Consider the following 11,823-nt stretch of genomic DNA (forward strand, 5'->3'; position numbering starts at 1 on the left):
CTCTATAGTGTCTCAGTTCATTGCACTGAAACCAATTGCCTCATGCTAATGTAGGTTCAAAACCTTGCTTATGTGAGGAAGTGGTCTGGCTGGCTCACGGAAAGTTGGTGGTTTTACACAGGTGCCCGACCTCTAAGCCCGAAATAATGAGAGACACCTAGTATCTACACCATTGAAATCTGGAAAAGTTGCGGCAACCTTTAATGTGTTGGTGTGGCACTAAAACAAGCACAAAAAAACAAAAAAAACATGCATTTTGAAAGTTGATAATCCCCATAAACAACTTATTTTCAAAGAAGACCACCTGGCCTGGTTTGTAGCAGCATCAAAACTGGCAGCGTGCAAAGGAATCACTGGAGCTAAATATAAAGTAATTAAGAAATAATATGAGCCGCGCCATGAAAAAAAACAACTTATTACATACTCGTTTCTATTCCCCATTAAGTTACACAGGTACCGGAAACGTCAATATTTTTCCATACACTGACGCCTGAATTTCATATCGGGTGCGTGACGTAATTCAATGTGTGTTGTTGCACTATTTTTTTTTCTATTTAGTTCAGTACTGTCAATCCCATTCAGGCTTTTGAACATATTTATGATATTTACATAATATTTATACCTGTAGAGGCATATGTAATAAAAAGGTTATTATCTTTGCATCGGAAAATATGCACTCGTTCTTCTGCGGAAGAATATTGCACTCCTAAAGTCGCGCAATATTTCCACTGAAGAACTTGTGCATATTTCCCGATACAAAGCTTATAACCTATAAATAGTGGGTTTGCGACCAGCATGAATCCAGACCAGCCTGCGCATCTGTGCAGTCTGGTCAGGATCCATGCTGTTCGCTAACAGTTCTCAGAATGCTATAGGCTTTGAAAGTGAACAGCATGGATCCTGACCAGAGTGCGCGGATGCCCAGGCTGGTCTGGATCCATGCTGGTCGCAAACCCACTATGTTGGTTTTCTCATGGCGCGGCTCATATAATATTATCTAATTTAGTGATTTGTTGCTGAATAAGTCAATGTTTGGAATTCAGATGCGAAGGAATTATATCACAAGTGATATAATAATACGCATCTGAATGACAATGATTTTATTTAAGAGCAGATCACTAAATGAGATATACTGTTTCGATTCTAACATGTTACCAAGGATTTTAAAGTACATCCTTGCAAAATTAATTTCAAATATCTGCCTGTTTTCAATTGGTTTCTTTTCCAGCGGCTGCTATGCCATTTGATGCTATCATGTATTTATTGTGACTTCAAAATAATGACCAGGTGCCCCGCTCGTGATGAAATAATGCACGGAGGGGCACCTGGGGTCTTCCTCCACCATCAAAGCTGGAAAGTTGCCATATGACCTAAAATGTTTCGGCATGACGTTAAACCAAACAAAACAAAACAAACTGATGTATAAATATGATAATTCACTGTTTTCAGCCTTCTTTTTTAATAGGAAAATGATCTTATCATGTTAGAAGAACATACTTGTGCTTGATCAGTTGATTACTACTTGTTAGTTAAAATTTAACACATGTGTTATAAAAGACTCAGTTTAGAGATAAAAATATTGTCAACTGTTTTCAAGGGTCTGTAGCAAATTTATCTCTTTGTGTATGATCTTCATATCTACGACACAAGTGCTAGATACATAAGCAAATATTTTTCTTGATAGGCCTATATATGTATATAAGGGACTCTTGCATACATATGTAGGCCTATCAAGAAAAATATTTGATTATATGTCTAGCACCTGTGGTCTACAATGTGTAGTTCTTCTGACTTTAGATTATATTTTCAAATGTGCAGTGAATATTTTGGAATTTTCTTGTTTTGTTAGATATCACTTTCTTGTACTCCTTTATATTACTTTCATTTATTTCTATTTCTTGAAGTGATTATTCATGCAGAAATATTCTCTCTGTTTCAGGAGATTGTGTTCCTTGGAATCAAATTCAAAATATCAAAGACAGTGTTCAGCTGTGTTATTTGAGGGGATATAATTCTGTGTCAAACTTGGGGTGTTTTATATCATAATATTGTGATAGAACTTAGACTAATTAGAGGGTTATTTTGTGATGTGATATTTTGTGACTTCCCTTGTACTACTCTGTAGTATTGTTTAGGGCCTCCATTGCAAAACAATTTTGGGTTTTTCACACCTGAATTGTTTGGAATTCATGTAGCTTTTTTTTCTGGAAGAATCACTTATTACTAAAAGCCTTATTAAATGTATGATATAATGTTGAACACCAGTTGGTGGGAAAAAAATATGCAAAAACAATGAGCCTGCCAACACTTTAATTGGTATAAAAAGGAAAACATTAGGCAAAATTGTACTTTCTGACTTGGATTTTTGCATCTTAATGAGGAAAATTATGGCACATCTTGCAAAAAAGAGTTTTTATAGCTTTATTTTTTTTAAATGGAAACCATTGCCACCAGGAGAGATAACTTATGTTGACTTTACCAGGAGACATAACTGTTGACTTCACAGGGAGAGATAACTCCTGTTGACTTTACCAGGAGAGATAACTCTTGTTGACTTCACCAGCAGATTTAATTCTGTTGAGTTAACCAGGAGACAAAACTGTTGACTTCACAGGGAGAGATAACTCCTGTTAACTTCTTCAAGAGTGGTAACTTCTGTTGACTTTTCCAGGAGAGATAACTCCTGTTAACTTGAAGTGTAAAGAAGATGATGTGTTTCCATTTGTATGCATGGAGAGTGTAAGATATTGAAATGGGAATAACAGCTTGTCATCTTGGTTATACTGGAGGTAGGGAGAATTTCCACGTTACAGTTACTGCATTGAGAGTAAACAACATTATGTGTATAAGTGAAAATGTTCGCAAGTTTGGAAATTTGGGAAAATATCAGTCAGGGTAAATTTTATGTTCAATAAGACATGTCATTATAGTCAAGTGAAGACAAGCTGATAAGCAAACTTAGCTTTGGCTTTTCAGTTTTGGGTGATTTTCAAACATTTCATTTAAGCAAAACATCTGGAATGGGTAACTTGACCTGCAAATATATCCACTTGTATAGTAAACCAAGACTTGAAAAGTCCTTTTTTCTGTTTTGCCTTTTCATTTCTTCAAAACTGCAAATGTATTACTTTCATTTATGCATAGTTTGACATAAAATGTATATCCGATATAGAGAAAACAAAGAAGAAATGAAAATTGTTATGATCAGATATATTGTAGAATATTGAATCTTTGAACATATTCTTAATGCTTATATGGTACAAAACTTCATATGAGTCTACAAGTTTTGGTATACATTTACGAAAAAAATATTTTTAGCTGTTTTCAAAGGAATCTTTTTTCGCCTCAAATAATATGAACAATTTTGCAAATGTTTGTCTCTTGCAACTACAAAAAAAAAACCTGCAGAATTCTCTGCTTAGTTTTTCTAAATTTCAAAAATGAATATAGCTCTAAGGTTATAAAAGATGTTTGGAGACCAGTCTCAGAATGCAGCATTTTGATTGGTCAGTTTCAAATTTGTTTCAGAAACAACCAAACAGATGCAAAAGTTTCGAGACTGGTTTCAGTGCCTAGCTTTGTAGCCTGAATTTGTTAAATTATAAATGAAATTTTTATTATTGTTATTGCAAAGTGGTTTTCGCTTTTATTGTTGTATAATAGCTTAGAGCAGAGATGCAAATCATGTAATAGAGAGTTTGTACTTATTTATATCTTTAAATGTACATGAGCAATTCTTTGATGTTTTTAGGACACACTATTTGATAAAACCGTTGGTCTTTGTTTACTGCAATCCCAGTCATACTTGGCCGTGCAGGCATTTTACTTAAACTGGTTGAACCAAGAAATCCAGCTTTAATGTTTTTAATAGCACATTATTAATGGGTTCAAATGCAGTGTTGATATTTTTAATAGTGCATTACATACCTTTTTTGTATTTTAATATTTTAGTCAGTGCATATTAAAATGATTACAATGTTAAAATCAAACCATTTTATCCATTCTGTAAACGGGTTAGAACATTGTTGGCCAGATTACCTATATGTGAACACACAATCACTTTTTATGCAAATATTTTAAAGATATACTACAATGTATGTCCATAATCTTTTGCTAAAATATTTTGTCATGAGGTATTATTTAAATTTAGAAAATTTTCTGAAAAATATTTAAGTTGACTTAGTACATAAAACAATCAGGCTTATTGCTATAAAATTGCACTGGACTATTACTTATTAGTAAAGGGAGATTATTAGAGTAGTTATTATAATGTATGAAATAGCTCTTAAATGTGATATCTAGTAACATTTGTTTGTTAAAAAGACTTTCAGATTTTTATATGGCATAACATATTTATACTGTATGTGCACACGTGTACACATGTAGTATTTTAAACCTAAAATACATTGTTTATACACGTTTTACAAGATGTTTAGTAATTGTTCAAATTTTCAATATAAATTTTGGGCATATTATGTCCTTAAATTAGAAAAAAAAAACTGTGGAATTGTGCTTTGTACATGTGTAATCACTTTGGAATTGTACTTTGTACATGTGTTATGTTACAAGCTATAAGCATTTTGATACCTGTCATACTAACATCTTACATTTCAAAGTGGATTTTTGAAAATAAGTAACATTCATGTTTTCATATTTTTCTCTCTTTTTTTTACCAGTTTTGAACATTATTATTCACCTGGCATTATTTTTTTTCAGACTTACTTTTGGGCAGCTGTTTTTCAGAATGGACTTTTTATTTCAGAAGATTCAATATTGTTATTTATTTTTGACTGGTTTAAGGTCTTAATATTTTCATGATAATTTTTGTCTTGTTTGTTAAAAAAGAATTTTAGCACATGATAAGAAACATATGTTTCATTGTTGGAAATTTACATACCTTATAGACCATAATGGACTAATAAACTCGTCTATCTTTAAATTTGAATAGTTTGTACCATATATTGTTTAAAGGGGTGCATATCAAAAAGATACTGACTGAACGGTGAACAATGTAGATTATTTTGCAGGCTGAATCATTTCAGCATGATAAGGGTTAAATCTTAACCTTTAATATTGTCTTTTACTACTTTTTATTGACATTTTTTCTGTTACATAAAAGTATTGTTTATATTGCTAATGTTACTTTTATCTTTTATGATTTTTACAAGTCTGTAGGTATACAAGCATTATGCTTTTTACATTTGGAATATTATGAACTATTAATTGTTTTATGATGTGTAAGATTTTGTAAAAAGTAAATTATTGTAGAAATAGCTGTCCATAACATCTTTACAAGAACAGTTTGATATAGTTGACACCAAAAGTAGAGTACTTGTTACATAACAGATTTTGATTCCATATCTCATGTTTTTCTTTCGATATATAAATGAGATGTGGAACCAAAATTTTTAGTCCTGTTTGGCGCCATATAACCTATACTGTGTTGGTGCACCGTAAAACCCAAATAAATTGTTACATAACAGATTTGGTAGGAGCTTGTGATACAGTCAACTGCAGTGTATTGTAACTGATGTGTACATTTTGTAGTGTGTTTTTACATCATGTATACCTACATACTCAGCTATATGTCATAGTATTAAATAATAAGTCAAAACAACAAATTTCAGTATCACACTCTTTAAAAGGTACATTTACAGTTGAACTTGTCTTAGCAGTCACCTGTATTAAGCGGCCTCTTGCCTAATACAGCCCGTCAGGTAAATTCCCAAATGGATTTTCTGTTCTTATGTTTGATTTGTCTTAAGGTATCTGATCCATAAACAGGTCACATTTCCATGCCTGGTGACCCCATATTTTTTTGGTATCTTTTGAAAGACTTGTGTTTTTTGAACAAGAATTAGTAAATAAGATGACCGTTGATGATAGATAATATGTAAGATTTATTACAGTTTATTGGTTTGTGAAATGATAAAACTTACACTGTAATAACTGGATTTATGTTGAAGTATCACTGAAGATTTTAAAATAAAAGAATAGAACTTCTGTAACATATTTTTTCATGTAATTTGTATTTTCTTTTTCAATAATAATACATTTTCAAATGATACCAAAATTATATGAGCTTACCAGGCATCAATATTTGATATATGAGCCGTGCCATGAGAAAACCAACATAGTGGGTTTGCGACCAGCATGGATCCAGACCAGCCTGCGCATCCGCGCAGTCTGGTCAGGCTCCATGCTGTTCGCTTTTAAATCCTATTGGAATTGGAGAAACTGTTAGCGAACAGCATGGATCCTGACCAGACTGCGCAGATGCGCAGGCTGGTCTGGATCCATGCTGGTCGCAAACCCACTATGTTGGTTTTCTCATGGTGCGGCTCAATTATGATAGCTCTTATATGTAGAACTTCATTATTTGTGGATCTGATACCTTAAGCTAGTGGATACAGGAGTAAATGGATTTGATAACACAGCCCTATGTCCAGCTTGTTAACTTGCTTGTCCAATTGGTAAAAAGTGTCATATTGGTGAGTGTGTAATGTTGTACATATAGAATTAGTGCCATTAAACACTGAATTAGGGCATAATTTTACACTTTGTAATTTTATTGTTGGATGAAAGTATAATTTACCCCTTTTCTTTGTTTAACCAAAAATAATATTGTAATATACCAACTTTTATCTAGATAAAATATAAATACGTTGTTTGACGAATTCTTTTTGATAAAACCATTTTGTATGTATTCATATTTTGGGTGTACTTTTTCCCTCACATTTTGAACAAGATATTATGAAAATACTTATTCTAATTAGTATTGATTCATTTGTCAATTAAGCAAAACAGGAGATCAAGCATTGTATAATCTGTGATAAACCATGGGTTTGATGCAAAGACTGGTGAGAAACCATTTTGATGTCAGATTTTTCTGCATACATCGTGGTTTATTACCATGTAATGGATGAAGCTCAGCATGTTTTTGATGAACACATTTCTGTGAGCATGTTAAAATGAAAATAATCAAGGCTTTTTTTATGGTTTATTGTTTGATATACCATGGACCATCATTCAGATGTTTAGATATTTAATCATGAAGGTGTATGAACCTTGAACTGTGGTATGTCTGGAAGTAAACATTGTGAAGGCTTTGTTTATTTAGATATCATACAAAATATGTAGATACAGAAACTCCTTAAATTCTTTTGCAAGTTAGCCCAACCACGTAGCTCAGTAGGGAGAGTGCATATCTAAGAATCACAGGGTCATGGGTATGATCCTCGGGCAATGCTCATGTTCTCCGTGACAATTTGATAAAAGACATTATGTCTAAAATCATTTGTCTTCCACCTCTGTTTCTTGTGGGGAAGTTGACATATACTTGTGGGGAACAGGTTTGTACTGGAACAGAATCCAGAAGCACTGGATAGCTATCAATAACTGCCCACTGTGACATAACTAAAATACTGTTGAAATTAACGGTATTAAACCCAAAAATAAACATAACTGTATAATGGAACTTTTGACCCAGCTTGCAAAGATCTATTAAGAAGTAATATAACCCATATGAGAGAAAGCAAAAGAAATAAAAACTAGTATTTTATGATGCTGGAAATCAACCAAAATAACAGCCATTAGTCAAAAATCCTAATTAAGATAATGTTTTAGCCTGTCTGCTTAGTTTGATATGGAGAACACTGAAATATGTATCGCAGTGTCGTGAGTTTGATCCCAAGGCAAGGTCACGATTTGATAAAAGACTGTGTTTGAAGTCATTTTGTCCATGGCCTCTGAGTCATGGGGAGAAGTTGGCATGTACTTGTGCAGTACCTACAGAATCCAGGAATACTGGCTAGGTTAATTGCCCCCGTTACATAACTGAAATACCTTAAAAATGATGCTTAACCCGAAACAAAACTAAATCATGGTACATTGAATTTTTACTAATCTTAAACACAACACCCATGACTCTGTATATTAATTAAAAATCAGAGAACATTTTCAACAATATAAAGTTGGAAAGAGTATGAGATAATTTCATTTCTTACCTGATAAAAGTGTATCTTTTCTATTATACGGTGTTTGTTATTGTGATTTGATAGTTTATATGAATGATGTTAGAATTGTTATTAGTCAGTCATATTTTACTTACATTTCTGCACAGTAGAGGGGATATAGAGTTTATACATGTCTAGTAATGGTAGGGAACCCTGTTTAACAGTATTTAGGATTTGTGTCTAGTAATGGTTGGGACCTCTGTTATATGGGATTTTGGATTTATTCATGTCTTTTAAAAGGCAGGACCTTTTTTCATGGATTTATTTAAGTTAATTAAAGGTCAGAGTCTCCTTTTATGGGATTTAGGATTTATTCTTGTCTACATTAGGTAGGGAACTTAGTTATTGGATTTAGGATTAATTTATTTCAAGTAAAAGCCAATATCCATATTTATGGGATTTGAATTTACTCCTGTGTAAATTAGCTTGGGACCCCTGTTTTATGGCAGCTGGTATTTTATTCATGTCAAGTAAAGTTCAGACCTTAAACATGTCTAGTAAAGTTTGGAACTCCTTTTTTATGGAATATGTCTAGTAGTAAAATATGTGGATTCCTGATGTTTGACTGTGATCATTTTTAATTGACATTCATTCATGTTTTTAACATACTGATGTTTTAATCAAATGTAGAAATTTGGTTTGTCTAGATTCAAAGTTACCTTTCCAGCTGGTTATACTGCGAAAATGCTTTAACTTGGTTTTGTATACAATAACTTAGTGATTCTATGTTGAAGAAAATGGAAAAACACTTTGCTGCAACTATTTAGCATCATGAAAGTACCAAACAAAGTTTGGTTCTATAACTCTATTACTTCTTACACTACTTTGCACATTCATTTTTTGCTTAAGTTAAAAAAAATTGGTAAAACTTCCTATCTAAGTTTGTATTATGTAGAAAGGCTCTTGTTATAAGTAGGTCATACTATCCCATTTCTAACAATATGGCTGTTCAATTAATATGCCCATGTCCTTTAATGGAAAGGTCATTTTAAATTTGACTTTTGTACTTTAATATCTATAAACTAAGATGGTTAAATCATTTTAAATTCACAGCCACTGATATTGTTCATGGCTGTAATAAAGAGCAAGGTACATAACGTCCAAGTTTAATTGGATGTTTTCCATTGTAATTTTCAACCAAAAAGTAATGAATGTAAATTTTCCTCAGATTATAATTAAACTTTCAGAATATCTTTGTGCAAAAAAAAAACAACATCATTTTATTTTGTAAAAAATATATGAAACAGCACATTTTGGGCATAAAACGGACATTATTTGATATATCATAAAGATAAAAAGGGTCCAACTTCTACCACTGGGGACTGTAAAAATGATGTATAACTTGTGTATGTAACTTGCAAGCAGATCAGCAATCCACACAAATTTTTTTACAGAAATGGTAGATAAAACAGAAGAAGAATAACACAAACTTTTTCCCATTTTGCTTCATAACTCTGTCTTATTTCTGACTTTAATATTCCAGATGCATTTAATTCTTATATATCGGAGGCCTTATGGTTTTCTATTTTCTTGCAAAACTACCTTGAGTTTCAAGAGTGGGGTTGGATATAAATCAACAGTGGGGCTGGTTACATCTTCGATTTATTAGTTTTTAATAGAGAGAGGTTCCAGTATGTGTAGCTGTATAGCAAAGCTCTATTCATAATGATTGAAAATAAGTGTCTGACAAAAAGTGTGAATTAAGTAAAACATTCCTTGCTTTTATTTAACCGAAAAAGAGATAAATTTGTACATTTTCACACAGTAGGCGCTTGGTGTTAGTCGTACACATACACACACTTATACATAAAATTTTAGGAAATCACAAGGTCTCATATATTGAAAGACAAGATGTAATGACCTGTCAAAGTCACAATATGTAATTCTAAAACAATGATTGAATGAACTTTTACCTAAAAAATGTACTGAAAAAGATTTTGGAACTAGCATTTTGCACTATTGACTGGTAAATGAATGCATTTATCATACAGAATATATTTACCAGTTGAAATAAAAGACAGTTTGTTTGAATTTTTGTTGGCTTGTACTATTCTTATTTGCCGTGCTATTGGATGACCTTTTAATTTATTATGCCCCCCTTCGAAGAAGGAGGGGTATATTGTTTTGCAGATGTCGGTCGGTCTGTATGTAGACCAATCAGTTTCCAGATGATAACTCAAGAACGCTTGGGCCTTGGATCATGAAAGTTGAAGGTTGGTCCTGCAGATGATCCCTATTGATTTTGAGATCTGTATGGCAAAGGTCAAGGTCACAGTGACCCTGAACAGTTAAACGGTTTCCGGATGATAACTCAAGAATGCTTGGGCCTAGGATCGTGAAAGTTGATAGGGAGGTTGGTCTTGACCCGCAGATGACCCAGTTGATTTTGAGGTCAGTATGTCAAAGTTCAAGGTCACAGTGACCTGGAACAGTTAAACGGGTTCCGGATGATAACTCAAGATTGCTTAGGCCTAGGATCGTGAAAGTTAATAGGGAGGTTGGTCATGATCAGCAGATGATCCCTATTGATTTTGAGGTCAGTAGGTCAAAGGTCAAGGTCACAGTGACCAGGAACAGTAAAACGGTTTCTGGGCAATAACTCAAGAACGCTAAGGCTTAGGATCAGAAAAATTTATAGGGAGATTGATCATGACCAGCAGATGACCCCTATTGCTTTTGAGGTCATTTGTTCAAAGTTCAAGGCCAGATTGGCTAGGAACAATTAAACAGTTTCTGGACGATAACTTGAGAACGCTTGGGCCAAGGGTCATGAAAGTTGATAGAGAGGTTCATCATGACCAGCAGATGAACCCTCTTGATTTTAAGGTCAGTAGGTCAAAGGTCAAGGTTACAGTGACCTGGAACATTTAAACCGTTTCCAGACAATAACTTGAGAACGCTTGGGTCTAGGATCATGGAATTTGATAGGGAGGTTGGTCATGACCTGTAGATGACCCCTAGAGAGTTTGAGGTCAGTAGGCTAAAGGTCAAGGTCACACTGACCCGTAACAGTTAAACCCTTTCCGGACGATACCTTGAGAACGCTTGGGCCTAGGATCACTAAACTTAATAGGGAGGTTGGTCATGAGCAGCAGATGAACCCTGTTGATTTTTAGGTCAATGGGTCAAAGGTCAATGTCACATTGAACCAGAACAGTAGAACTTTTGTTTACAGTGAGCAAATAGTTTCTGTTCCTTGTGCAATTACTGAATGCATCAAGGGGGTGGGGGTACGTGTTCGACGAGCTCTTGTTAGACTTGAAATATATTTGCTTTTTTGCAGTTGAACTTTTTTAATACTTTCAAAGATTCAGAGTGATATAGATGGTTCCTCGGTAGCTGTCGTCCATAGGTGTTTTGCTGTTGAAATACTGTTGAAAAACGGCGTTAAACCCAAAACAAACAAACAAAACTGTTAACACAACAGAGGTCACAGTTTTGGCCTAACCTTTATGAATTTTAATCGGAATGATCTGGTATCAAATACTACCAGTACACTACTTGGTCAAACAGTAAAACATTCAAGACACCAGAGGCAAGTTTAATAATATAGGCCAGGTCGCTCGGTAGGTATAGAGTTATCTCTTGTCCCATGAGGTTCTGCAACAGCGTATGAAAAGAATTTTATTCACAATTCACTGTCTTACCCGGACATGACCATAAGAGACGACTAATAGGATATTATCACTCGGGTTTTGCTATATCTCTGTGATTCTAACAGTTGTGAAAGTTTTTATTAAAAACGACGTATTTGATTTAAGTGTAAATGAGAGGTGAAACCAAAATTTTACTTTTTTGTGCCAATTTA

The 11,823-nt window shown here is 33.7% G+C and overlaps 1 protein-coding gene across 1 annotated transcript in view; it reads left to right on the plus strand.

The window, feature by feature from the left end:
* LOC123539669 (nicotinate phosphoribosyltransferase-like) overlaps positions 1 to 10,046 on the plus strand; it is a 41,483-nt gene extending 31,437 nt beyond the window's left edge. The window contains exon 12 of the mRNA XM_053525907.1: positions 1,940 to 10,046. The gene's annotated coding sequence lies outside the window, so the exon portion shown is untranslated. The remainder of the gene's footprint in view (positions 1 to 1,939) is intronic.
* The last annotated feature ends 1,777 nt before the right edge of the window (positions 10,047 to 11,823 follow it).

This window comes from Mercenaria mercenaria, chromosome 16 (genome assembly GCF_021730395.1).
Source record: "Mercenaria mercenaria strain notata chromosome 16, MADL_Memer_1, whole genome shotgun sequence".
In the NCBI taxonomy this organism is placed as follows: Eukaryota; Metazoa; Mollusca; class Bivalvia; order Venerida; family Veneridae; genus Mercenaria; species Mercenaria mercenaria.